Source organism: Cherax quadricarinatus, unplaced genomic scaffold (genome assembly GCF_038502225.1).
Source record: "Cherax quadricarinatus isolate ZL_2023a unplaced genomic scaffold, ASM3850222v1 Contig31, whole genome shotgun sequence".
Classification (NCBI taxonomy): Eukaryota; Metazoa; Arthropoda; class Malacostraca; order Decapoda; family Parastacidae; genus Cherax; species Cherax quadricarinatus.
Window position 1 is genome coordinate 227,792 of NW_027195057.1, and position 25,708 is coordinate 253,499.

Here is a 25,708-nt window from a genome sequence, read left to right on the forward strand (position 1 = left end):
GAAATGCGCATAAATTTTCGCCACTCTAGGGGTTATATTGGGCTTAAAATAGGAGCCAAAACTGTTGAATTTGTAGTAATGCATAATGTGAGCATTAAGCAGATGGACAGGACAGCTCCAGAAACCCTAGGTAAGTTGTCTATTTATGTTGAGATTCTGGACAGTATTTTCTTCATAAATTTAAGCAGGGGGGGTTTTGAGTATGACACACCGTAATCTCCAGACTAATTAGTGAGTCTTATGATTATAAATTCTCCTTCTGTTACCTAAATGTGTAGATGTAATCATTTATTAATGTTAATATACAGTCCACATATTTATATTAATGTTTTTACCAGAATTCCTGGTGATGCATATTTCATTTGAAATTAATATAGGTCCAGAGTGACTTGTGGAGAGATAGATTATGGTAGGTATCGATGGGGAACATTTTTTGCGACCTAGGTGTCCTAAAATTCCTACTTGTCTTTGTAACCTTGATAAAGAATAATTATCTTTGTTACCATTTACTGGTATGTATCTTATGAGTTACATCCAGGTAAATTTAATTTTCCACGGCCTCCTTTGTAAAGGGTTTGACAAAGAAATGCGGAGTCACCCTTCTAAGGACTGCAGGAGGTCATGTGATGTATGGCAGGCTTCCTCGTACTGACAATGAATGACTGGAGGAAGCCATAAATACAGTCACGGTGTGTCTTACTCATGAAATATCACTCGAGTGTAAATATTCTTCAATAGAGGATGAAGTTGAACCTGTGTATAAATTATGGGAACTGGACAGCATAGGGATCAATGTAAATGAAGAAAGTCCAGATGATTCCTTTACTCAGGAACAATACCTGAAGGATGTTAAATTTGAATCTGGACAATACTGGGTGAGACTCCCGTGGAAGCTGAACCATCCAGACCTACCAGCTAATTACAGGATGGTGTATGGACAATTAAAGGCTCAGCTACGCGAACTGAGCAAGACATCAGAACTGTTGACTGCTTACAATGATATAATTAATGAACAGTTAAATAATAAATTCATAGAGGAGGTACCTCCCGAGCAAGCCAAGATTTATGGTCACTGTTTGCCACATCAAGGAGTGAAGAAGGATTCTAAGACCACTCCTCTGAGGATTGTGTTTAATTGTAGTGCCAGGAGTAACAAAAATGTATCTAGTTTGAATGACTGTTTAATGACAGGTCCGTCGTTGATGGAAAAACTGGGAGACATATTATTAAACTTAAGGGTTAGGAATTATGCCTTTATGGCAGACATAAGTAAAGCTTTTCTGAGAGTGGGTTTGCAAGAGATGGACCGGGAATGCACACGGTTCTTATGACCTGAGAATCCTAGTGACCCACTTAGTCCCCTGAAGACCTTTCGCTTCAGAAGTGCATTGTTTGGTGCTATCTCCAGCCCGTTCCTACTACAGGCGACGATAAATGCACAACTTAGGGCTTAGTCATACAGGTGGTCCACTGAGTGGAGTAATGGGTAAACGATTTTATGTAGACAATTTCTTGGGGGTGACATCCACTGAAGAGGAACTAATGAGGATATATGAAGGGGCTAATGAAATAATGCAAGGTGCAAATATGCCCCTGAGGGAGTGGAGCAGTAATTCAGTTCAATTCAATTCAGGTTTATTCTATATAAGGGTTACAATGTGGGGTTTACAGGATTTGGATATTGTGTAGTTTACATGTTATAAAATACTAATTACAGAGGGGGCCACTAGGACACCTAGCATGGCTAGGCATTTCGGGCAGACTTAGATTAATTCTTAACATTAAATCCTTACAGATTATGGTATTAAGTCTAGGTGACTACATTATAATTTGTGAGTTTAGCAATGTGAATGCTTTTGTTTTGGCACAATACAAGGTGTCTATATTGGAGTATCATAGGCAAATATGACTAGTTAGGATTCATTATTTTAAGATTAAGATTAGTATTTCTGTGTTTACAGTCAGTGAGTGAGTGAGTGTAATTGTAAACCACCAGGTGGTTATCATGTAGTTAGTTGTCGGGGTGTATCAGGGAGATAAGATGTTTTCTAACTGTAGTTTTGAAAGTGATGAGTGTGTCTGCAGTTCTAGAGTTTTCAGGTAGGGTGTTCCAGATTTTAGGTCCTTTGAAATACATTGAATTTTTGTAAAGGTTTAGTCGGACACAGTGAATGTCATAGAGATGTTTGTGTCTGGTGTTGTGCCTGTGGATCCTGTCACAACTATCAAGAAAGCATTTTAGGTCAAGGTTAATATTGGAGTTTAATGTCCTGTAGATGTAGATTGCACAGTAGTAAGTGAGGAGGTTCTGAACAAGGAGTAAGTTTAGATCTATGAAGAGTGGGGGAGTGTGCTGCCAGGGATTGGATTTAGTGATTATTCTTGCTGTGGCTTTTTGTTGGGTTATTATTGGCTTTAGGTGTGTTGCTGCAGTTGAACCCCAAGCACAGATAGTATAGGTGAGGTATGGATATATAAGTGAATGGTATAGTGTGAGAAGGGCAGTTTGCAGCACAGAGTATCGCATCTTGTAGAGGATCCCCACAGTTTTGGATACTTTTTTTTTGTTATATGTTGGATATAGGTGCTGAAATTTAGGTTGTTGTCGAGGTATAGGCCAAGGAATTTGCCCTCATTATGTCTGGCAATTAGAGTGTTGCCGATCTTTATGCTAAGATGCGCAACACCTGCTCTGCTACCAAACATAATATAGTAGGTTTTATCAGTGTTAAGTGTAAGTTTATTGGCTGTCATCCAAGTCGATATTTTGAGCAGCTCCTCGTTAACAATGGTGTTGAGGGTGGTAAGATTAGGATGGGAGATGACATAAGTCGTGTTGTCAGCGAATGGATTTCATGTGTTGGGATATGTTTGGAAGATCATTGATGTAAATGAGGAAGAGCAGGGGTCCAAGGACACTTCCCTGCGGAACTCCAGTATCAAGTGGCCGTGTTGATGATGCTGTGTCTTTAATGGTGACATACTGATACCTATTAGAAAGGTAGGATTTGAAATATGCAAGCGCATGGCCTCTTATACCATAGTGGTCAAGTTTGTGGAGCAGGATGCCGTGGTCAAAAGTGTCAAACGCTTTACTTAGGTCAATACAAATTCCTAGTGGATATTCCTTATTTTCCAATGCTGTGTAAAGCAGGTCTAGCATTTTTATAATTGTATCATTAGTGCTTTTATTTTTCCTGAATCCAAATTGGCAGGGGTTGAGTATGTTTTGTGACGTTATAAATGAATATAATCTCCTGTGCACGAGTTTATCGAAGATTTTGGATAGCAATGGTAAGTTTGATATTGGCCTATAGTTGTATTGGTGTAACCCTTGTTGTTTTGAGTAGTGTCAGGAAACTGCTAGTTTCTAGTGACTTGTTAAAAAGTAATGTAACAGCATGCGAAAGGACATGGGCCGCTCGCTTGTACAATAATGGTGGGACGTGAGACAGATTCCCCGAGTTATTTTTAAGTGACTTTATGATCGCGGTGACTTCCGTGGGCTCAGTTGCTACAACCTGGAGTTTACCTGGAGAGAGTTCCGGGGGTCAACGCCCCCGCGGCCCGGTCTGTGACCAGGCCTCCTGGTGGATCAGAGCCTGATCAACCAGGCTGTTGCTGCTGGCTGCATGCAAACCAACGTACGAGCCACAGCCCGGCTGGTCAGGAACCGACTTTAGGTGCTTGTCCAGTGCCAGCTTGAAGACTGCCAGGGGTCTGTTGGTAATACCCCTTATGTATGCTGGGAGACAGTTGAACAGTCTCGGGCCCCTGACACTTATTGTATGGTCTCTTAACGTGCTAGTGACACCCCTGCTTTTCATTGGGGGGATGTTGCATCGTCTGCCAAGTCTTTTGCTTTCGTAGTGAGATATTTTCGTGTGCAAGTTCGGTACTAGTCCCTCTAGGATTTTCCAGGTGTATATAATCATGTATCTCTCCCACCTGCATTCCAGGGAATACAGTTTTAGGAACCTCAAGTGCTCCCAGTAATTGAGGTGTTTTATCTCCGTTATGCACGCCATGAAGGTTCTCTGTACATTTTCTAGGTCAGCAATTTCACCTGCCTTGAAAGGTGCTGTTAGTGTGCAGCAATATTCCAGCCTAGATAGAACAAGTGACCTGAAGAGTGTCATCATGGGCTTTGCCTCCCTAGTTTTGAAGGTTCTCGTTATCCATCCTGTCATTTTTCTAGCAGATGCGATTGATACAATGTTATGGTCCTTGAAGGTGAGATCATCCGACATGATCACTCCTATCATAGGGGTTCTTAATGGAGATATCGAGGGTTGAAGGTAGACACACTTGTTGGATGGTAACATATATATTGTCAGACTGTGATGATGAATGTGGAGCCCAGCCTCTGCCTGTCTTCGCCTGTAGGTCTACATGCCGTCTGAGCCTGGGGCAGAGGTACGAACGTGCACATGCGCATCCCGTGACGTCACACAACAGTCACAGGCCTAAAAGGGATCTCCTATCTAAAGCACATGGATGATACTATATGCTATGCTATATAACACAGGGATCAGCAACTATGTTGACAGCTCGGTCATGTTACGTATGTCGTCTCAACATACACTACTATCTATAGGCTGAACAGGCAGGTGGTTCTGGGCTGATTCTATACAATAACAAATTCATATATAACTTAGAACTAATGGATGGTACTGATCAATCGATCTGTATTCATGCACTCTACGGATTCTGAGGAAGAATAAATATATATATACAAGGTGAAATTAACAGCAAAGGCATCTGGTGCACTCAGACTATTACTGTCAATTCTCAGAATATGGAGGGAACGTGAATACGAAAGAAAAATTCTGAAAAAACTAATCAGTTAATAACAAACAGTTGACAATTTACTTCATCTCGGACATCTAGTTATACAGACTATGTACATTTAAACCCAATTCTGTGAGGGTGAGGTTTACATATGCAGAATGGTTATCATCTCTGGGAGGATCGAATTCCCCTGCAATGGCTAACACATGCCTTGACTGAGGGAGATCTGAACGAGTATCTACAAAAGATACTTGTGGGTTTCTCATTACTTGTCGAGTACGCAAGGAGTAACGACATTCAGGTTTGTTATCTGACTGAGTATTTGAGGTAGAGGGTACAGAGTCAAGAGGATTTTCAGCATCTGTCACATTAGTCTGGGTAGCAATATTATCAACATCGCATACTAATTTCATATGATCTAAATGCGATTCTTTGTACTTACCAGTACTAATTTCTCTAACCTTATACTTATTACCAGAGATATGTTCTACAACTCGATAAGGTCCGACAAACTTTTGATCGAGCTTAAGCATTTCGGATGTTTTGTTGAAATTTGTCAGCATTACGTGGGATTTTACTGGCGAGATTAGATCCTATGTTTGAGAAGAAGTCGTTTATCTTGTTAGCTGTATCAGTTTAGTTAGGACAATATTCTTGTTTTTTTCAGTTTGTGGGTCCCTAGAATCTGGGAGAGTGTTTTCCAGGTCTTTTTTATATCTCCTCTAGTGTCTGTGAATCTGCTGGAGTAGTATAGTTGTTTGGCTTTCTTTATTACTTTGGTGAGAACTGATGAATAGTGTTTAAGAATATCTTTGTATATTAAGCCCTGTCTATATTGCTTTTCATATTGGTGTTTCTTATCAATGGATTTCAGAATGCTGCTGGTGAGCCATGGGCAACCGAGCCGTTTATTCGTGATCTGTTTCGTTTTTATAGGACAATGTTTGTTGTATAGTCTAAGTATTTTGTTAAGAAAAATGTCTGTCCAATCATCAATACCATTGGCATTGGAGAATTCTGTAAGCCAGTCAACAGTCTCTAGGTTTGCTGTGAAATTCCTTATTGAGGCCTTGGCATGGAGTCTAAATGAAACTTTGTTGTATTCGAGTGGTGGTTTACTAATGTTTGTTAAGAGGAAGGTAGGGTAGTGGTCAGTAGTGCTGTCTGTGATTATCCCTGATTTAAGGGGGGCTAGTATATTGGTCCATATGTGGTCTATTATGGTTGCACTTGTCTCAGTGAGCCTGGTTGGTTTAGTTATTGTTTGTATGAGAAGTGTGTTGTTCATATTGTTGATGAAATCAGTTACAGGCTGATCATCTAGTAGGCCAAGGTTGATGTTGAAGTCTCCAGCTAAGAGAAGGTGGTGCTTGTTCATTTGTCTGTTTGTTATTAGTGACTTTAGATTCTCACTGAAGTTTGAGATGTTTGTGTAAATGGCACTGATTGTTATAGGCGTCTTGAGTTTTTTTTTACAGTAAAATTAGCAAAAATGTATTCCCCATATTCATAACTAAAGCAATTGGTGCTAATACAAGATAGTTGGTTAAAGTAATAGATTGCAATATCACCCCCAACTTGGTTTGGTCTGCAGTTGTGGATTGCTGTGTATCCTGGTAGAGGGTAGATATCTATTGTGTCCTGCTTAAGCCAGGTCTCAGTAAGAATAATGCTGGAGAAGGGTGTCTTTAGTGATTCAAGGAGTGCCAGGAGGTCATCATAGTGTTTGCTTAAGGACCTGATGTTGTAGTTAAGAACGGATAGACTTTGAGCAGTGTTCAGGATAGTGCTGGCTTGTGATGCTGTGTAATAAAGGCAGTTACTTTCCAATAAGTTTTGATTGTGTGTTAGATTATGGAGGTTTAGATCAGGGTCGACGTGATCATTCATCTTTTAGGTTTAAATTATGGTTATTTATATCCTGTATTGTGCGGTGAGTTCTAATACTGGCATCTGTAGTGGTGGGAGGTTTGGACAAGTATATAGCTAAAGCACTTTGGTCATATAGAGTATAGTCACTAATAAACATAATGAAGTTGATATTGTCTATGTGTTGTGCTAGAATGAGCTAAAGTACAACTAGGTATAAACTAATACTATAAAAAAAAATTACAAATGGCACCAGACTCACTCTTGTAATTACACTAAGGTCTAATATAATGAATTTAGTGTTGTCTATGTATTGAGCTAGAATGAGCTAAAGTACAACTAGATATAAACTTATAATATAAAAATACAAATTAAAATGGTACTTGCAACTGCACTAGGGTCTGATATATGTTGTTAACAAGATCAAGCGTATAACTAGAATTAAATTGACAAAATAAAATTCACAAATTAAAGTACCAAAAGAATAGTAAATAAAAAAAATAAAAATGGCAATGACTTGGTTATAATATGATGGTAAGATGGTACACAGGTACACAGGTACACAGGTACACAGGTACACAGGTACACAGGTACACAGGTACACAGGTACACAGGTACAAAGGATAATATTAAGGTTGGAGTTGAATATACAAACTTCAAAGTTTGGCAACAAAAGGTTAAGAAAAGTATAAAATAATGATTAATGTACAAAAGTAAAATTGACTGGTAGTAAATATAGTGTTTAAAAAAATTTAGTAAGTAGTAATGATTACAAAAAAGATTAATTAATAAAAATAAAATGAAAAAGTAATGTTTGTTTCAAGTATTAAATTTTAAGAACAGTTTTTTGGATTCAATATTGCACTGTTAGTTATACTAGAGGTTATTTGGCAGTAGAAGGTATTTAAGAGTACTCTAAGATAGTAAATGTGGTATTAAAACAGGTTATGGTAATTAGACAAGTAATGGTAATTAAATGATGTCAAAAATGTTAAGAGTAAATTGTACTGATAGTAAAAATGGTAATATGGACAGAGAAAGTATCAATTCAGCTAATATTTAAGCAAACAATAGTAAATAAGAAAATTACCTAAGGTGACTTATGCTTACTAGTAAAATCACATAATGAGGTAGTTGATTATTTAATTACTAAGAGATTGTACAATGAAATTTGAACAATAATGTAGCAAAACATACACTACACTACGTAGGCTTTTAGGTTGGACATTGTTTACTTATTCTCTGTAAGATTAGTATCCCTGAGAAATTGTGATAGATCCAGTTTAAGGGATCAAATAAAAACAACCCTGGAGTTGAAGTACCTAGATGCAGTAATGTGCTGGGACTGACTTGGGACACAGAGAGAGACTTGTTATCGTTAAAGTCTAATAACTACAGCATGCCCAATAAATTAACCAAGAGAGTCTTACTTGCGGAAGTTTCAAAATACTTCGATCCACTAGGCTTAGTGTCCCCACTTACCATAAGAGGAAAATTGTTGATACAAGAAGCATGGAAGCTTAAGTGTGCTTGGGATGAAACCCTACCTGAGGAATTTGTTAAAGGGTGGGAAGAACTAATAGGTGACTATGTAAAAATACCAATGTTGGAGTTCCCACGTAATGTGGCCAGTCAAGATGGAGAAAATGTACTCCACATTTTTTCTGATGTTTCGAAATTGGCGTATGGAGCAGTCGCTTACCTTCAATGTAATAGTGTTATTTCTCTTGTTATGTCTAAGGCTAAGGTGGCTCCAATCAAATCACGTACCTTGCCTCAGTTGGAATTAACAGCCATTTATGTAGGTGTCAAATTAGCCAATTATATAAGAAATAAATTGTAAAGTAAAAGGACACAAGTGCAACTAATGTGACATTTATTGTGGCAACGTTTCGCTCTCCAGGAGCTTTATCAAGCCATTACGTAATGGCTTGATAAAGCTCCTGGAGAGCGAAACGTTGCCACAATAAATGTCACATTAGTTGCACTTGTGTCCTTTTACTTTACATATTGTCGGTAATTATACCAACTTTATTACAAGAAATAAATTGCAAGAGATAAATATGAGCGACACCGCAATTTGGACTGATAATGACGTATCCTTACAATGGATTCGTAATGGAAACAGTAAGAGTGTGTACATACAAAACCGAGTCGCTGAAATAAATCAAATACAAGAGAAATATAATAGTTTGGGTCAGCATACATTAGCCTTTAATTAATCACATCCCTTGTGACGAGAATCCGGCTGACTTCTTGTCCCGAGGCTTGACTTATGAGAAATTTGTGAGTGCTTTACCGTGATTTAAAGAACCAAGTTGGCTGGTGCACAAAATTAACTGGCCGGTGCAAAAGGCACATATTGCTTCTGTCGAAATTACGGTGAGCACCGCTCCAGTCAGTAGTCCCTCCTTAGCCATTGACATGAATAGGTATTCTTCCTTACTCAAGCTGATTAACGTGACAAGGTTAGTGTTTAAATTTATAAATAAGCTGAATATCTCATATAATTTCCCCCATCCTCTGAAATACTGGCTACAGAGGGTGCAAGAAGAAACCTACAGGGATGAGATTAAATTAATGATGGAAGGAAAAACTGTGAAAGGCTCAATAATAGAGAAATTGGGGCTGTATTTAAAGGATGATGTAATTAGGTGCGGAGGCAGGTTACAAAATGCTGAACTGGGGGAATATGCTAAACACCCTATCTTGCTGCCCAAGACTCATCACCTGACAACCTTGATTGTCTTTAATGCCCATAATAACGTGATGCATGGTGGGGTACAGGATACCTTAAATTGTATTCGGGAAACCTTCTGGATTCCACAAGGGCGGCAAAGTGTAAAAAGGGTTATCAAGTCGTGTGTAATATGTCGCCGCGTGGATGCCAGAACCTACATGTACCCAGGTCCTCCACCAAGGAACGTGTGCAGTTGGTAAAACCATTTGATGTAACAGGTGTGGACTATAATGAGCCAATCATTTTAACATTATTATTATTATTATAATCAAGGGGGAAGCGCTAAACCCGGAGGATTATACAGCGCCTGGTGAGGGGGGATGTGGAAGGCATTCAGGCTTAATTCGGGGAACTGGAGCACAGATCTAATTCCCTAAATCAAGAGCCCCTCATCAACATCAAGGAACCTTCCTTGAGGGGAATCATTTTAACAGGTACTTCAGATGGTGTTTCTTTGAAAGTGTATATATGTCTATTTACTTGTACAGCTACTAGGGCTGTTCATCTAGAAGTGGCTCAGGACTTGTCTGCAGAACAGTTCATACAGCTGTTCTGGAAATTTGCACCTAGGAAATCCTGTCCGAGATTGATGATTTCAGATGATTTCAAACGATTTCAGGGGTGGCCTGGTGGCTAAAGCTCCCGCTTCACACACGGAGGGGCCCGGGTTCGATTCCCGGCGGGTGGAAACATTTCGACACGTTTCCTTACACCTGTTGTCCTGTTCACCTAGCAGCAAATAGGTACCTGGGTGTTAGTCGACTGGTGTGGGTCGCATCCTGGGGGACAAGATTAAGGACCCCAATGGAAATAAGTTAGACAGTCCTCGATGACGCACTGACTTTCTTGGGTTATCCTGGGTGGCTAACCCTCCGGGGTTAAAAATCCGAACGAAATCTTATCTTATCTTATAATGCCTCCAATTTTGTAGCTGGTGCTCAACACTTGATGGAATTAAATAAAAGTAATGATGTACAATCTCTGTTGACCCAGCGAGGGTGTGTCTGGAAATTTATTACTCCCAGAGCCCCTTGGCAGGGAGGACTGTACGAAAGAATGATAGGTACAGCCAAAAGATGTCTTCGTAAAGTGCTACACAGAAAGAGAATTAATTTGGAGGAATTCCATGCAGTGTTGGTGGAGGCAGAGAATCGGATAAATAATCGCCCTCTGTCATACATGAGCAACACTCCTGACGCGGAGATACTGACGCCCTCTCACCTAATATGTGGACGAATGTTAGAAGCTGCATCTATCTATAGAGATAATCCCGAGGGAGTTTAATAAATATATGTAATCAGGATGATGCTCTTGAGTATGGTGATGATGTCAAAAGTGCAGCAATCTCCGTTCAGTTTCAAACAATTTGTAAGAAAGAAGCCCATGACTCTTGGCTTCAAGACTTGCCTTTGAACTGGCTACCAAGTTGCCGAGAAATGCTTAAAAATAAAGGTTCTGAAGATAAAGACGTACAAACTATGCTATTTGCTCTTAAGTGCCTGCACACTGTAGCCAAAGCATAATAGTTTTACCATCTTATGAACAAGAGATTGTAATAACTCACTACAATGGATACATTACAAATCTTTTCATGGAACATTGCTTCTGTCAGGAAGCGGTTGCCTGACTTACATCATATTAGTGCAACCAAGAATATTGATGTCATCTGTTTGCAGGAATGTAGACTGAAAGATGGAGCACCTCCACCTGGATATGTAGCTTATAACCTAAGGTCAACCAACTGTTGTGTGATGTATGTCAGAAAAAACTTGCCACATTCACTCCTTTCCTTGCAGAGTCGAGTTAACATGCAGTATCATGGTGTCAAAGTATATGCAGGCGATTTTTCCGTAAACATTTTTAATCTCTATGCCCCAGCGAACCAGCTTCGACCTGATGCTTTACCAGATCGCATCAATAGTGAACCTACCATCATTCTTGGAGATTTTAATGCCAGACATAAGAATATTGGTGGGTCTATAACAAACACCAATGGAACTAAACTAGTGAAATTGCTAAATGAGCATGATAATGTTCGAATTGTGGGTACTACTGAGCCTACTCACATATATTACCTGGAGTTTACCTGGAGAGAGTTTCGGGGGTCAACGCCCCCGCGGCCCGGTCTGTGACCAGGCCTCCTGGTGGATCAGCGCCTGATCAACCAGGCTGTTGCTGCTGGCTGCACGCAAACCAACGTACGAGCCACAGCCCGGCTGATCAGGAACTGACTTTAGGTGCTTGTCCAGTGCCAGCTTGAAGACTGCCAGGGGTCTGTTGGTAATCCCCCTTATGTGTGCTGGGAGGCAGTTGAACAGTCTCGGGCCCCTGACACTTATTGTATGGTCTCTTAACGTGCTAGTGACACCCCTGCTTTTCAATGGGGGGATGGTGCATCGTCTGCCAAGTCTTTTGCTTTCGTAGTGAGTGATTTTCGTGTGCAAGTTCGGTACTAGTCCCTCTAGGATTTTCCAGGTGTATATAATCATGTATCTCTCCCTCCTGCGTTCCAGGGAATACAGGTTTAGGAACCTCAAGCGCTCCCAGTAATTGAGGCGTTTTATCTCCGTTATGCGCGCCGTGAAAGTTCTCTGTACATTTTCTAGGTCGGCAGTTTCACCTGCCTTGGTGGCATACTAGATCTGTGTCTTGGATTTAATACATCATATACGATGCATGACTCTGTCATAGTTGATGATCTTCTATCTGATCACTTCCCAAGACTAACAACTGTCAATCTTGATCACATCTCCAGCAATCAAGAAGCTAAATTCAGAAGGAGGAAACTTATTCTCAACCAAGAACACAGAGATAACTTTATTAACCACTTGGATCAATGGTATAAGAATTACGAGCCCATTGGCACACAAAAATTTAATGATGATTTAATTACCACTATTGAGAGTGTTCTCACAGATCAAGTGGGCAGGAATAGGAAACAAAGATCCTCCACTATAAATAACAATAAAAACCAATGTAAATACTATAATGATCTACAGCTGCGCAATCTAACACATGCAGCTAGGAGGATTGGTAAAGCATACCGTGAATGTTGAACCCCAGACCTGCTCAGAACGTTCCAAGCTGCACTAACAAATGCAAGGAATAGAAAGCAAGAACTTAGGCAACAGGAATGGGAACAATTTGTTAGTGGATTAAATAGGTCCACCCCTTTAAGTTTGGCTTGGAAAGGTATAAATAAAATAACCAGGAAAAAGACTGGCTATGTTGCTCATCCATTTCCTCTTGAAAAAGCAAATGACCTCATAAATGACTGGTCCAAAACATCCAGGCATGAAAACCTTCCATCTCACATTAGAACAAACCTAGAGAGAACTTCTGAAGAAATGTTGAAACTGATTAATTTTATGAGCCAAAATATTGATGAGAGTGATTGCCTCTTTACCGAGTATGAATTAGATAATGCATTAACTAAAGGTCGGCCAACTGCTCCTGAAGAGGATGGTATAACCTATGATATTCTCAGAACTCTAAGGCACGTGCCTGATAACCCTTTGTTGGCACTGTATAATCTCAGTTACATTGAGGGCGTTCTTCCTACTTCCTGGACCAATAGTCTCATTGTGCCTATCCCTAAGCCCCAACAGCCTGATACATTTAGATCAATCTCCTTGACTGGTTGTCTTTGTAAAACTTTTGAAAGAATGATACTTAACAGACTGTACTACAGAATCAGACACCAACTTTCCCTCTACCTCTATGGGTTCATGAAAGGTAAAAGTGTGCAGAACTGTATTTCCACCTTTCTCACTGCACACACCTCTACTAGTTTTACCACTTTTCTTGATCTAAAATCTGCATTTGATATTGCGAACAGAACTGTTATACTACATGAACTAGCCAAAATGAATATTGGTGGTAGCTTACTCTGCTGGGTAATAGGATATTTGTCAAACAGAGTATCCTCTGTCCTTTACCAAGGCTTCAGAAGTGATTCTAAAGAAATGTCTTTAGGTACACCGCAGGGAGGAGTTCTTAGTCCCATGCTATTTAATATTCTGATTAATGCTCACCTAAACATATAGCTATAAGTTATGCTGATGATATCATGATCCATACAAAAGGGCATAAGAAGATGAGTACCATTCTTAATGAAGCTCAAGCAATTTGTAATCGGACAAGATGGTATAAACCTTGGTAATAAATACCGACAAGTTGGTTTAGAAAGACACGTAAGCAAACACTATGACATATTTATTAGAAAACGTTTCGGTCCTGGGACCTTGATCACTTCTAACATACAGAGGTAGAAAGACATTATATATATAGGGGGAGAGTGAGGTGAAACGCACGTGACCTGAGGAATGTCTTGTGGGTTCTGTCCCAAGAAATATGTAGGCGAGACAGGCAGAGATCTTGCAGTCCGCCTGAATGAGCATCGAAATGCCTCTAACAGAGACGATGAGGCACAACTCGTTCTCACCGAACCAGACCTCAGACGCCGACGGTGCCTAGAAGCCTCACTAATCGCCGTCGCCGACACTATAGAATGCAACACTGGAAACTACAAAATTTCAAAAACATTGGCATACATGATACTTAAGCAGCACCAACCCAACAACACAGGAGTAACATGATTTCATCGTCTACCCGTCCTCATCATAGGTAGAGGTTGTTTTGATGAGGACCTGCCTCGCATGGGCCAGTAGGCCTTCTACAGTGTTCCTCTATTCTTATGTTCTTATGACATTCCTCAGGTCACGTGCGTCACATCTCACTCTCCGCCTATATATATAATGTCTTTCTACCTCTGTATGTTAGAAGTGATCAAGGTCCCAGGACCGAAACGTTTTCTAATAAATATGTCATAGTGTTTCTTTACGTGTCTTTCTAAACCAATTTGTAATCGACTAGGCCTCATAATATCTTCCTCTAAAACAAAGATATTAACAAGCAAACGACATCCCCCACTCATCTATTTGCAGGGTGAAATCATTAGCTACGTTAAAACTTACAGATATCTTGGTGTAGATGTACCTTTTAACAAATCCACTATATCACAACTAAATAAGAAATGCAAAGATAGGCTAAATGCTCTCAAAGCTGTTGCTGGCTACAACCCCAACCTTGGTGCTAATGTGAGAATCGTGAGAATTATGTACATAGATAGCCTATGTTAGGTCCTTAATTGATTATGCTGCTCCCATGTTGATATTAGCTAGAGAAAGTTCTCTCCGACCCTTGGAGTTAATGCAGAATGAAGCTCTCAGAATTATTCTTTGCTGTCCCAGATCTACAAAAGTTCCTAATATGAGGAAGGAGCTTGGTATTTCTATTATCAGTTATAGGATTGTTGAGATTAACGCTGTACTCGGTATTAGAATGTTGAGAAATGAACCAGACTCTGTTACAATGAATCTTACCAAGTGTCTAGACGGAAATACACACAGATCTAAATGGATTGTGAAAACGTGCAATTGCATTAAGTTTTATAACCTGCATGAACTGTATCACTGTAGGCAACAAGAGCATTTCACCCCTCCATGGAAGATGTGTTCATTTAATATCACATACCTGCAAGTCCCTCCCAAGAAGCTCATTGCTAGTAATCCCTTCCTTAAATCACTTGTTAAAGCAACTGCTCAAGAAGAAATTTCTCACCTAGCTGGTAGTAATAAGTTATCACAAGTTATATACACTGATGGATCTAAACAGGAGTCTTCTGGCAGGGCTGCATCTGCTCTTGATGCCACCTCCCTAGTTAAGAACGATAATAAATTTGTTGAGTTAGGCATAAGAATTAACAACTGGGCGTCTACACTGCAAACTGAATTGTTTGCAATCCTAATGACGCTAAAGCTAACCTATGACACCGAGCTTGACTCTATCATCATTACTGATTCTATGTCATCATTGAAGGCTCTTGACTCATATTATGACTCCAACAACATGCTCATTGGAGAAGCCAGGTATAGATACTAAAAAATTAGGGACAAAGGAATTAATGTACAATTGCTATGGATCCCATCACACATTGGACTACTCCTTCATGATAAAGTTGATATGTTAGCCAAGAAGAGTACCCAGAAGGAGAATGTAGAATATAACTTTTGTATAACTGTGTCTAGCATTAGGAATAAAATTAGGAGAGAAGTAAATAATGAAAATGATTGTTATAGGAATACAGTTAGAAGCCTGAGTAGATCTATAACCCATAATGATAACATGAACGTAGATAAGTATGTTTATGGAGCAACTTGCAATGTGAACAGACTGACTGATGTTGTAGCGGCCAGGCTTAGGCCGCTACAACATCAGTACTTCTGGCTGTTTGGGAGACACACAGATGATGATCAAACTAAATGTAAATTATGTGATCAGGCATATGGTCACTGTCTTGAACACTATGTGCTTAATTGTCCACTTACTGAGGAATACAGAGACAGACAGTATAATAACCTATGTGACATGTCAAGATATCTTATTAATGAAAATAAGATACCAGATATGCTAAGCAAATTTCCTAAATTTGCTTGTAACAGATAAGTGAACTATAGATATGTAAATATAAATCCATATGTATTCCTGTTAACCCTTTGGGGCCTAGTTCCTAGGCCTTTTGTGTATCCATATGCTCTCGTGCTACCGTCCACAGGATGGATATGGGGTGCACAATAAACTAGCCACTTCGGTGGCAAAATCTAATCGAAGGAAGTGATGAGGATTAGAATGATGTGACAGTGTTGAGTGATAAGTTCAAGATGTTAAATAAGGTAATTACTCAATGGTCCGATGTGTGGCGTAAAGAATATCTTCTTACACTACATGAATACTTTTATGGTGCGATAGAGGCAGTAAATCGACAGAACATTCAACCAGGTGACATTGTGTTAATTGACACTAAACAACATCGAAAATTGTGGCCTCTGGGCAAGGTAGTTACATTATACCCAGATACACAAGGTGATATCAGAAACGTCAAAGTGTTGTGTCGTGGTCAGGAAAGTTTGTGTACCATTAATAAATTAATTTCCTTAGAATTAAATGGTGTTCAATCAAGTGTAAATGGATATCTCAGGGAAAGTGACACGAGTGATATTGAAGACACTGACCGAGTGATACAAGAGTAAACTGTAGTGAGACCCACTAGGAAAACAGCCGTGCAATCTAGAGCGGGCTGGAATCGTCTCCTAGAGGAAGACACAATCTAAGTCGTCTAACAATGACCTCCGCCTGGCCTCAGTGTGGAAAATATTTAATTTTCCAAAGCTGTAGTGCCTAATATGTGTTCAATGTGTTGATGTGGGTCAAAAAATGTATTTGAAAATGGAATAGAACCAAGAGGGAAGCTCTGAGCCTGCGGTGATGGGAAGGGGGAGGTCGAGACGGAGCATCAGGAGGTGGGAGTGTTTTTGAATGGAGTTAAGAGGCTGGCAAAGCATGGGACCAGGAAATTGGCATTCACAGTGACCTAAGGATTAATATAAGCCTCACTTCATAATAGGAAGTGTCGTAACTGTTCCTGGTGAAGAGTGAGGGAATGTGATTTACAGGACCGCTGTAATAAAGTGGCAAAATTAGTGAATAATGGTAGATGCCATGGAGTGTGTTCAGGGGAAAATACCCGTGGTTTAAACATTACTCATCAGTCTCAAATCTTAATAGAGCGACCTCTAACGTGTATACTAGTTATGAGATGTTAAACTGTATGGTGGGCTGTGAAGTAATCAGTGATGATAACACTAAGTTAAGGAATCGTTGAAGTGATATGAGCTGCCATTCCCAGAGTGAGTGAGCACGTGTTTACCTCGTGGTTCCTGTCCCGAGGATAGTGAAGTTTTTATGGAGTCACGACTTCTAAACCGGGACAAACCAACGGATGCCTCATCCTGCTGGAATAAGAACTGTATTGGTGTAGCAGGACATCGAAATGAGATGGTGGATGGAGGAAATAAGGAGCATCAATCACCCACAGTTAAGTAACCTTTCTAGTTATAGCAAACTGATACTGGCCAGTTAGGTATGTTGTAAATTGATAGGTTGTGTGTGATTCAGCTACATCAAATGATCACTGGAGAAATTCTGGTAAGTGGTGGTATTATATACAAGTGTTTTCCTTTGACGGATATATATGTGTGCAACCTACTCCCCCCTTTCCTTCAGTCAAACCAATATAATCTCTACAGTCCACAATTAATTAGCAGTGCCGTACTTGTGGGTGCTATCCACTTCACACTGGTCTCGGATAGATATGGGTAAGATTGTGAGGTCGAAGGATCCACCTGCAGTGACCAGGGGTGGATAAGTTTTCTCACATGTCTAAACGGGTGACTCAGGTAAACAATATGGTTGTTGTCTCTCAATGAGATTACTTGTAAGAATGTAATGTTGAGGTACATACAGGTAACCCCTATAAAATTTTCCATATACAGGTTATATGAATTTCACTGTATACATCTGGTATTTCAAGAATGGAGAGAAAACTAATGAAACTCACTCCACTAAGTATCATTATATTACTGGTTAGTTGCTACTACAACACTGTATTCTCCTCTTCACTGGTATCACTAGATTATATCGAGGTACACTAGCAGGCCAGGAAGAGTATTAAAACAGCTGACCTGCGTGGTAAGTTTCTGGCGACTTCTGGCACCTGTCTCTTTAGGCCTATCACTTCAATTTCAATTACACCTGTTTTAAATAACACTTTCTTTCCCATGACAAAGAAAAGTTCTATTATTATTATTTTGCACACGGCACACAGGCCTATGATTTCCCTCTAGGAGTATACTCTGCTAGGTATTGCACACTAATCCTTCTTTATGACTCAGTATATACTATTTTCTCCCCAAGATTGGTTCCAAGCGCTAGAGGGATGTATCGTATAAGATCACTGGCAAAAATTAAAGTTCTAGCACGTAAGAGAGACCGTGAAAACACGAAAAAAAACACGGAGCACAACGAGGCACGACGGGCACGGTCGGCGGACACTTTAAAAGAGCCCACAGTTCGAACATTATCATGCCCATTTAGCAATTTCACTAGTTTAGTTCCATTGGTGTTTGTTATAGACCCACCAATATTCTTATGTCTGGCATTAAAATCTCCAAGAATGATGGTAGGTTCACTATTGATGCGATCTGGTGCAAGATCAGGTAGAAGCTGGTTCGCTGGGGCATAGAGATTAAAAATGATTATGGAAAAATCGCCTGCATATACTTTGACACCATGATACTGCATGTTTACTCGACTCTGCAAGGAAAGGAGTGAATGTGGCAAGTTTTTTCTGACATACATCACATAACAGTTGGTTGACCTTAGGTTATAAGCTGCATATCCAGGCAACTTTGGTGGAGGTGCTCCATCTTTCAGTCTACATTCCTGCAAACAGATGACATCAATATTCTTGGTTGCACTAATATGATGCAAGTCAGGCAACCGCTTCCTGATGGAAGCAATGTTCCATGAAAAAATTTGTAATGTATCCATTGTAGTGAGTTATTGCAATCTCTTGCTCATAAGATGGTAAGACTATTATGCTTTGACTACAGTGTGCAGACACGTAAGAGAAAATAGCATAGTTTGTACGTCTTTATCTTCAGAACCTTTTACCTTAAGCATTTCTCGGCATCTTGGCAGCCAGATCCAAGGCAACTTTTGAAGCCAAGAGTCACTGGCTACTTTTTTTACAAATTGCTTGAAACTGAACAGAGATTGATGCACTTTTGACATCATCAACGTACTAAGGAGCATCATCGTGACTACATATATTTATTAAACTTGTCTGGATCTGTTCAAGGGCTTACCCAACTGGCAATAATTTGGGATCGTCCTTTAAGTCTGTTTGCTTGATGATATGCTCACTTAGAGTCAGATGGGATGGGTCCATGTAGAGAGGGTATCCAAAGATTATGATACTGGCCCATTTTTTATAGTGGAGAGTGTCTGATTGTTACACCCTTTTGTTCAGTTTAAGTAGACTGTTCCTACTTGTTACTATCACATTGGTATACTTTTACATGTTATTTTTGCTGTTTCACTTAATATTATATTCAGGAGTAATTTCATTAGTAGCTAAAATGGATTTACTCGACTTTATAATATTATCTGGTCGTATTACTTAGCTTTGTACATAGGTAGGTTATATAATTAGTACAAACTGCTGGTGACCTGGCCAAGCACCAGTAGGTGTTTTGAGCTGCTCAACCCCTGCTCCGACCAAGTCAAAGTGGGCTGGTAAAGCCTCACTTTGTTCAGTTCTTACCTTCCTCTGGACCAGGAAGGGTCGAGGGAAGTATCCACCTCTAAACCACCATTCGCCTCCCTAGAAAAAATCCCAGGAATTTTCGGGAACTTACTGCTAATACTTATCTTGGTTGGAGGAGGCGGTTGAGAAGCTCTTAGAGAAAGTGAAGCCAAGTGAGCAAGCCTCTGTAGTGTAAGAGGACTTATTGTAAAGTGAACCTTATCATAAGAAATCTATTAATGTGTTCGAGTTTTTAGGCAACGCCTGTGCATATACATATACTAATATTTCGTGACTCACTCAGAGCCATTTATAAATACTTGACCTAGTACTGTGATGTTTTAATGAGAAATGGTAAAAGTATTCTACTCATAGTGCAAAATATGAGAAAGTGGATTTAAGTGATTATTATGATTATTAATAAATTAAATAGAAACTAAGAAAATTTCTTTTCCTCTACAGAGTGAAGACCCCTAGACATACTAAGTTTATTTTGTTATGAAAGGCACTATAACCCAGGGACCAACTGACTATGTTCGTAACAAAGTGGGGGCCTGTCTGGGAGTTGCTCTCTGATCCAAGGTGCTGGAGGAAATATCAGCCCTAGGAAGTAAGTGCCAATCCCATGAAAGTGAGCAGCTGTTCAGGTACCCATAAAATTAACTATGGAGGCTCAAATACAACAGTTAGTATGTGAGCTCACCTTGGAGAATTTGAAGTCTTTAAAACTTCAGAAGTGCTGGCAAATTGCTGTATGCCTAGGAGTGAAGTATAACAAATATTATACCGCCGAGACCATTCTATCTATTTTGAGAAACGTGCTGTTTCCGGAACAAGGAGAGGTGGATGACATTGACGATACTGATGAGGCAAGTCTAGTATCTCAATTTGAAGACTTGGACCGATCGCTTGGAGCAGAAGTACTTGATCTTGGTGGCCTTCCAACTTCCCTACCCTCTGGTGATGTGGCTGAGCCAGAATCAAAGGGAGCTGCTGGTGAGCTGACATCTCTGGGAGAGGTGCCTGAAATTGGGGCGTCTAATCACCCAGTTTCTGACCCTGGTTCACAAGAAGCACCCGGCGCAGGTGCTTGACCCAAGGAAAGATGGGAAAACTTGTATCCTCCAACTCCTCCACTACCGACTGGGCCCACATCACAGAGCCAGTTCGAAAGAATGGAGCACCTTATTATTTTACAAATGGCCCAAATAGAAGCACAAAGGAAGCTGAATGCAGAAGAGTTCGAGAGGGTCACCATACTCTACGAACGTCAGCAGCAAATGGAAGGAGTTGTGAGGCCCGAGGCCCCTAGAAATCCTTTCGACATTCATAAAGCAGCATCTTTGGTGCCCAAGTTTTGCGAGTCTGATCTGGATACGTACTTCAATACGTTAGAAAATCAGGCTCGAGCTATGCAGTGGCCCTGAAAATTCTGGGCTGTCTTGTTGCACACGACGCTGACTGGTAAAGCTCGAGAATGTACCGCGGCTTTGCCTTACGAAAAGTACATACTATAGGACTCCGTCAAAAACGTCATACTGGAGACCTATGATCTACTCCCTTTAAGCTACAAGCAAGCCTTCCGTACTCTGCAAAGGTTACCAGGGCAAACTTGGGTGGACTTCGCCAGGCAGAAGGTAGCTTTCGAGAGGTGGCAAAGAGCCTCACAAAGCAACACCATAAGCAGCCTAACCAAATTAATACTACAAGAGGACTTCTATAATTCTATATCCAGGGATTTGCGGAAGTTCCTGATCGACCATCCAACACCTGATGTGATGGAGACCGCTGCACTGGCCGATTGCTACGAGATCTCCAGCCAGCTGATCCACGATAGAACATACAGAAAGGAAGCAGTAAAATTGGGCCAGAAGGTTCGACCAGTTAAGTCAAGAACAGAACCTCGCCAAAAGTTTCCTTCAGAAGCAGTGACCTCTTGAACCCTGGATAAGCCATGCAATGGTGACAGGTTTCAGCCACGACAGAACCGGGAGGTGTATAAAGCCAGGAAGAACTTGTCCTCTTCATATTGCTAAAAGGGAAGTCATGTGAGAAACCAATGTTATCAGCTGGAAAGGGATAGGAAATATAAGTATCGAGAAGGTGCTCCTGTGCAGATGGTGTCTTCAGTAGCCCTCACGCAGGGATATCTAGAGCCGGCAGGACCGAAGACCACTTCACCAAGGTGACCAGAGATGAGGGCCATCTCTGGGCAAGAAATTGAAAAGGCAATGAGCCCATATTTTTCAGAAGGATAAGCTGGTATTGACGAGTGTCAAGTGGTACCTGTTAAAACCTATAGGGATACGGGGAGTTACTTGACATTGTTAAAAAAGGGAATCCTCTCTTTATCTGACTGCACTTATACGAAGATAGATGCACTTCTGGAGGCTTATGGAGGAGCAGTCTCTAGAGTTCCCCTCCATAGGATATACCTAGACCTGGGTTGCTATCAAGGATATGCGACTGTCAGTATATCAGACGAAGGATTTCCTATTAAGTCTGCTGACCTACTGATAGGAAATGACCTAAGCTGCGAAGGAATCAAGAAAGAACCTCTGGTGATAGAAAATACCTCGGGAGAGGATTATGTGGTTGAGGCTCATAGGAAGGACCTATCATTATTTCCACTGGGAGTTGTCACTAGGTCCATGGCAACGACCAGGTTACCTCCTGAATCAACAGAGGAAGAAGAGGACAAAGCTGATCTGGGTTTGAACCTATTGTTTAGCGCGACCCACTGGCCCAAGGATGCGACGTCTGTCTGCAGGGCTAGACTCAACTTCAGATTCTTTAGGTGCTAAAAAGCTTAGACCTGAAGATCTAATCCAAGCACAGATGGAAGACCCCTCGTTGGAGAAATTAAGAAAGCTGGTGGTAATGGAAGAAGAGGCCAAGAAACTAGAGGACTGTGTTCATTCTAGTAGCGGTATACTTATGAAGAAATCCACCAGAAGACATTCTCTAGGGGCATCTTTTGCCAAGGCCAAGCATGTATTAATCCTACCTAGAACTTATCATGAGCTTGCATTGGAGGTCGCCCATAACAGTCCAATGGGAGGACATCTGGGAGTAAGGAAAACAATTGTAAAGTTGTCAAAATACTTTTTTTGGCCAAGAATGCGGGAAACCATGGTGAAACATCTTCGCAGTTGCCGGGTCTGTCAGACCGTCGGTGAACCCGCTCATACCCCGCCTCCTGCTCCTCTCTGTCCTATCGCCTCAGATGGCGAGCCTTTTCCCCATTTAATCATCGATTGCGTTGGTCCACTCCTCAAGACCAAGGTGGGAAATCAGTACATATTCACTATAATAGATTCTGCCACCCGTTACCCCGAGGCCATCCCAATGAGCAAAATAAATGCTCGCGCAATAGTCCGCACTTGAATAAAGTTTTTCTCACAGGTAGGGCTGCCTCGTGAGATCCAGTCTGATCAAGGATCAAACTTCACTTCAAAAATCTTCAAGGAGGCCATGTCACGCCTTGGTATAAGATCTATCCTCGCTACGAGCTATAGGCCCCAGTCCCAAGGAGCATTGGAACGGTTTCATCAAACATTGAAGGTGATGATGCATTCCTACTCCTACTGTGAACAATTCAGTAAAGACTGGGACGAGGGCATTCCTTTCCTTCTCCTGGCCATAAGGGAAAGCAAGCAGGAAAGTCTAAGGTATAGCCCTTATGAGTTGATATATAGTTATACGGTATGTGGACCCCTCGCAGTATTGAAAGATGTATGGACGGGAAGACGTACTCCATCAGTTCAGGTATGCCCGGCTTTGATGCAGGAACACCTCACTTTCACGAGGAACCTAGCCGCAGAGAACTTGAAGAAAGCCCAGGCTAAAATGAAACTACGATATGATGAACATGCGGCCTCTCGCTCTTTCAACATTGGAGATAAAGTATTGGCTCAAAAATTCATGCCCGGACATGCACTGAAACCAAGATATGAGGGACCTTTGGAAGTCATTAAAAAACTAAGTGAAGTGAATTACCTGGTTCGTACCCCAGGGAAAAAGAAATCAGACCATACATACCATGTTAACCAATTGAAGAAATATTATGGAGGGTTAGCCCCGACCACTGCCACTCTTCTAGAGTCCCAGCAAGAAGCAGAGGATTTGGAGAACTGCTCCAAAGGAATAGAAGTCCGTCTTAGAAACACTCAAGTTCTACGATCCCTGGACGATTTTTTAAAAGATCTGGCCTGTGACCAAGCCAAAGTGAAAAATGTGATTTTGAAGTACCCATCATTGTTTGGCGATATACCTAAGTGTTGCACATTGGGGACACACGACGTGGATGTCCAAGGAGCTGCGCCCATCAAGCAGTCCCCTTATCGCTTAAGCCCTATTAAACACCAAGCTCTAAAGGAGGAAATCGACTTTTTGCTGACCCATGGACTAATTGAACGAAGCAAAAGCCCATGGGCCTCACCTTGTGTGTTAGTCCCAAAGTCAGATGGAACCTATCGTATGTGTACGGATTATAGAAAGGTGAATTCCGTCACAGTTCCTGATGCTTACCCTTTGCCTAGGGTAGATGATTTAATCGATATGGTTGCCGGAGCCAAGTATGTGAGCTGGTTGGACTTACTGCGAGGTTACTATCAAGTGCCCCTGACGGGCCGAGCTAAGGACATATCAGCATTTACAGTGCATGGAGGCTTGTTCAACTACTTGGTTATCCCATTCGGGTTGTGCAACGCAGCATCCACATTCCAGCGACTCATGAATGACCTTACTTATAACCATGAGGGGGTTGAAGCCTACCTCGACGACCTAGTAGTCTTTAGTGACGAGTGGAGTTCACATTTAGTCTGTCTGGAGGCTCTTTTTAAGAAATTAGATGCTTATAATTCTACTATCAATTTAGCCAAATGCAAATTTGGACAAGCAAGGATTAAGTATTTGGGCTTCAATATAGGTCAGGGGACGGTGGCACCCATCAGTGCAAAAGTGAGAGCCATTGCAGACTTTCCTATACCAAGAGACAGAAAAGGGGTGCAGAGATTTTTGGGAATGGCTGGGTATTATAGACGATTCTGCCCTAACTTTTCACACATAGCCGCCCCCCTTTTCCCACTAACTAGTTCTAAAATTAAGTTCGCTTGGTCTGAGGAATGTAATATGGCTTTCAATAGGTTAAAGCGATTATTGAACTCCTCTCCAGTGTTGAAAAGCCCTGATTTTAGCTTTCCCTTCCTGTTACATATAGATGCCAGCAGTTATGCTGCTGGGTCAGTACTACTGCAGTCCTCCCACTCCTTTGATATTCTACATCTGATATGTTATTATTCCTCCACCTTAAAGCCACACCAAAAGAATTATGCAACTGTAGAAAAAGAAGCTCTAGCCCTGGTTATCTCCCTTGAGCATTTTGAAGTTTACTTGGGAACATCACCTCATCAGATTACAGTATACTCAGATCACAACCCTTTGACGTTCATTAATACCATGAAGGCTAAGAATGCCAGAGTACAGAGGTGGGCCCTTAGAATTCAGCCTTTTTCTATTAAAATCCTACATATAAAGACAAACATAATGTAATTGCAGATGCTTTGTCCCACCCTTAAAACCGGTTGCACCAGTATGCCCCTGTTCTAACTTATGCATAATATTTCCTTTTTTGCCTACAGTTATGTGAATGAGTAGTACTGTTTACAGTTTAGTTATGGAGGATGAAGCTTGGAGACCAGTTGCTGTGTCCTTACATCTTGCTTGAGAGAGAGCATTCATGTCACCCGAGGCCAAGAGAAAAACCCAATTCTGTTGAGGCGGATGTCTGTTGTCTAAACAATATCCTCCTTGTCATTGTTCGCATCGCTGTTGGGCCGTGCGGACGCACTGTGCAGTAGCTCCCACTACACCTGGTTTCTGCGCAGTTTTCACTGTTCAGACATGGCGGAGTACACCGGCAGGAGGATTAATACAGTTTGCATTGAGCTGTTGAGGGGTTCTCTGAGCCCTGCTACTATGAACGTCATTCTACCTGCAATTATTAGGGATTTATATGGTATCCCTAATGAGGAACTGTATGGTGTGGCCCTTAATGGGATGAAACGAGTATTTGTGAAGTTCCTGAGGAATAGCTACTA

The 25,708-nt window shown here is 41.0% G+C and overlaps 1 protein-coding gene across 2 annotated transcripts in view; it reads right to left on the minus strand.

Annotated features, from left to right (window-relative positions):
• The window catches only part of LOC128693890 (uncharacterized), a 91,812-nt gene that overhangs the window by 47,119 nt on the left and 18,985 nt on the right, over positions 1 to 25,708 (minus strand). Inside the window, exon 1 of one of the 2 annotated variants that reach the window (XM_070079867.1) lies at positions 14,936 to 15,167. The exons of the other annotated variant lie outside the window; for it this stretch is intronic. The gene's annotated coding sequence lies outside the window, so the exon portion shown is untranslated. Of the gene's footprint in view, positions 1 to 14,935; positions 15,168 to 25,708 lie in introns of those variants that run through there. 2 annotated transcript variants of the gene reach the window in all.